The sequence below is a fragment of the Micropterus salmoides genome, unplaced genomic scaffold (assembly GCF_014851395.1).
Source record: "Micropterus salmoides isolate LMB-PRFRI ecotype aquatic unplaced genomic scaffold, ASM1485139v1 Ms_hic_scaffold_3209, whole genome shotgun sequence".
Classification (NCBI taxonomy): Eukaryota; Metazoa; Chordata; class Actinopteri; order Centrarchiformes; family Centrarchidae; genus Micropterus; species Micropterus salmoides.
In genome coordinates, this window is record NW_024042495.1 from 12,467 (window position 1) to 16,412 (window position 3,946).

Below are 3,946 nucleotides of genomic sequence, written 5' to 3' on the forward strand. Positions count from 1 at the left end.
TATTTAATTTATTTAATTAATTAACAAACTACTTTTTTTCAGAGTTCTTATTTTTTTGTAAAATATAAGATGATTTTCCTCTTTTGTCCTAAAAAATAATTTAAATAAAATTATTTAGGTTTAGGGCCAAAAACAGACACTTATGTATTTATAAAAGTCATGAAGAATGTATGTCATGTATTTTATAGCCTTATATGTTTTTGCTATTAAGTAACTAAAGGTGTCAGATAAATGTAATACACAACAAAGTACAATATGTCCCTCTGAAGTGCAGTCGAGTAAATATAAAGTAACATAAAACCATTTACCATAATCTGCATCAACTAACAGTTTATTATGACATAAATTGATTATATAATTTTCTTTTTGCTTATAATTTTCTAAATATCATAAGCAATGTCCTCGTGCCTTCATAAAAAACATATTTACAGTATATATGTATATATATATATATATATATATATATATATATATATTTGAGTACTGTATATTAGCTGTAGGATAATCAGTTAACACGTTATATAAAACACAACTTCTGTATATTCCTGAAGGCAAAAATAGAAACAAAGCCATGAATAGAAATTGAGTGTGTATCTTTGTCGTCAGCGTGTTGAGATGAGCTGCACAGCATCCTCTCTTATCTAACAGCCTGTTATATAAAACAAGAGAGGAAAAACTGCAGAGAGAGAAGAGGAGGAGGAGGAGGCTACATTAGGGTTGGACTGATATCAGGGTCGATGCTGGCCATTCATTCATACTCCAATCTGACTGATGATGAATGTGTACTTACTACAGAACTGGTTAATATTGGGCTGTGTGCATGTATGTAAATTCCACGTGCAGGGATCTAAATCTTTTTGAAGATGCAAATCAATCATTATTATTTTTAGTTGAGGGCTAGCAAACTTGCAATCTTGATTGCTAGTTAGCTTGACATCTAGCTTTAGGGGATAATAAATACAACAAATTAAAGCAAGATTTGCATGCAAAATGAGGTATTATATTTATAATAGGTTTAGAGCTGCAGTGATTAATTGATTAATCAATTAGTTGTCAGTTGTTAAATTAATAGGCAACATGTTTGATAACTGATTAATCATTTTGAGTCATTATTTAAGAAAAAAACCCTCCAAAATCTCCAGCTTTCTCCAGATTCCAGCTTTTTAAATGTTTATATTTTCTGGTTTCTTTCCTCCTCTGTGATAGTAAATTGAATATCTTCGGGTTCTGGACAAAACAAAACATCTGAGGACATCTTTTTTGGGCTTTGGGAAACACTGATCGACGTTTTTTTAAATTATCTATACATTTATTATTTTATTCATTCATTCATCAAATCATTCGTTCATGATTGTCATTTAGTTCATTCACACAAAGAGGGAAAATCATGAAAGCATCCAAACATCCTAAAATACATTTAAATAATTATATACATTATACCTTTCTAATAATGTTACATTTTAATTATAATGCACTTTATATTCAAAATAAATCTGAAAGTCCAACAATGCAAAATCATAAAAGCAAGTGAAATAAAACATCAATATAAAAGACGAAAAAATATGTGAACATGCAATCTTGTTGCACAACTTGCAAGATTAATGAAATTTCATGCAATTTCATACTAAAATTAATTAATTAATTCTAAAAAGGAATGTTTGTGAATAAGGTGAGACGCCACAGTCCAAAATTATGATTTTGCTTCAATCTGTCAATTTTCAGATTTATCTATTATTACCTTACTTTCATAAAATGTACAAAACAATCTTGAATAATATATATAAACATTATTATTTTTCTATTTTATACCGAGTCTGTTAACTGTAGATCGAGTAAATTTCATCTCTGTTTCCATTTCCCATGTAAAAGCTCAACTGATCATTTTAAAACTCTCCATATTGAATCATATATAGCTTGTTTTCTAGAGTACAATGTTAGCCAGTTCATATAGCAGATATCCATAAGAGATGTGTTGATGTGACAAACAGTCATTACTGTGTGCTTCTAATGCGTTAGCTAATCTTTAACAGCCGTTTTCTCAAACTATTCCTCGCCCTTCAAGGCTGTTAGATTGTCCTAATTTTACACACGGTTTCTTAGGTCTTATATAAAGACATCTAAAGAGGGTTTTTTAAAATATCTTTTATCATTCCCATTTTATTTGGCATTTTATCTATAAATATGTGAAAAAAAGGGTCCGTCACAGATATGAGAGGTATATTTTGAATAATTCCATGAAAGAACAATATTTTGAAAAATCCAAAAAATCCATCTGACGCTTTCCAATGTGCTGGAAAATGCATTTGTGTGATATGCATATCAGTGCATATTTAATGAGAAAATACCTAATTTTTATATATAAAACGGAAAAAAAATGTAATTCAAAAGCTTCTATTTATTTTTACATTCAGCTTGTAAAGTCTCTCACCTTCAGTGCTGCCACAGAACTCGTTCATTGATCTCTGATACTGGTCAATAAAACCCAGTATCAGTCGAAGCTGCCTGTATGATGCTGCTGTGACGCAGTGTGTGTGTGGTGGGTGGGACCACAGATCCCAGTTTACCTCTCTCTCCTTCCAGATCCATCTCTCCACCTTCCTCTCCTCTCTCTGCAGCATCCCTCCTCCTGTCCAGCCAATCGCCTGCTGGGGAGTGTGATCATGTGACAGACAGCCACCAATAGCTCTGCACCAGGCACCGGCAAAAAGAGGGGATGTGTCCCCCGTCCTCCTCCTCCTCCTCCTTTCAGTGAGTCAGACGGTGTGTCTCGATGTGAAGAATCTGTCTAACAAGCTGAGACACGTTTATTCTTCTTCCTCACGTGGAGATCAGAGTCTTTAAGCCCCCTCTCCCTCACTCCCTCTCCTGGGGAACACAGGGGGGATGAATGGGGAGGCGATGGAGGGGAACCCGGCACAGGAGCAGCAGCATGCCGGTAACGGCTCCCACCTCCCTCCCCCTCCCACCATCACGCCGCCATCCCTCCCTACGTGAAGCTGGGTCTGACCATCGCCTACACCATCTTCTACTCGCTGCTCTTCGCCTTCGTCTACGCCCAGCTCTGGCTGGTGCTGCGATACCGACACAAGCGCTTCAGCTACCAGACAGCCTTCCTGTTCCTGTGTCTGCTGTGGGCCGCCCTGCGCGCCCTCCTCTTCTCCTTCTACTTCAGGGACTGCGTGACCGCAAACGCGCTTGGACCCTTCGCCTTCTGGCTGCTCTACTGCTTCCCTGTCTGCCTGCAGTTCTTCACGCTCAGCCTCATGAACCTCTACTGTGCACAGGTGAGGGGGACACGGGTGCTGGTGCAGCAGAGTCTGGTTCTGGTACTGATGAAGGAGACACTGGCGACACCAGTAGCATAAAGTCTGGTCCACAATTTAAAGAACAGAACAGCAGCTCTCTCCTCACTGCAGTGACGCAGACGTGTACTCGAGGGTGTGTCTGTACAATGTGACATCTCTGTTAGGTGTGGTTTACAGGTGCACACTTCTTGACCCAGTCTTAAAACTTTTAACCTGAGAGCGCAGTGAAACCCTGTTTTATACAACCTGTTCTCACTCCCAAGTCCTGACACACAGACGCATGGTCAAGACCCCTTGGTAACGCTCTGAGGAGCCCCTTAAATAACAGAAAAGTCAGGATAAGGAGGTGGTTGGGATGGGCCAGACATCGGACTTTTGTGACGAGATCAGCGTTCATTTCCTTTGTTAAAACAAAAAGTCAGTGTTGATTGTTTTGAGTTACAGTATCTCACAAAAGTGAGTACATCCCTCACATTTCTGTAAGTATTTGATTATATCTTTTCATGTGACAACACAGCCATTAATGTTTAAACCTGACTGGCCGAGCATGTCTCCAGACCTGAACCCTATTGAGCATCAGTGGGGAATCCTCAAATGGAAGGTGGAGGAGCGCAACATCCACCAGCTCCGTGATATCATCA

At 38.2% G+C, this 3,946-nt stretch overlaps 1 pseudogene; it reads left to right on the top strand.

The window, feature by feature from the left end:
- Nucleotides 1-2,716: 2,716 nt before the first annotated feature.
- On the top strand, nucleotides 2,717-3,365 carry LOC119884134 (annotated as a pseudogene).
- Nucleotides 3,366-3,946: the final 581 nt, after the last annotated feature.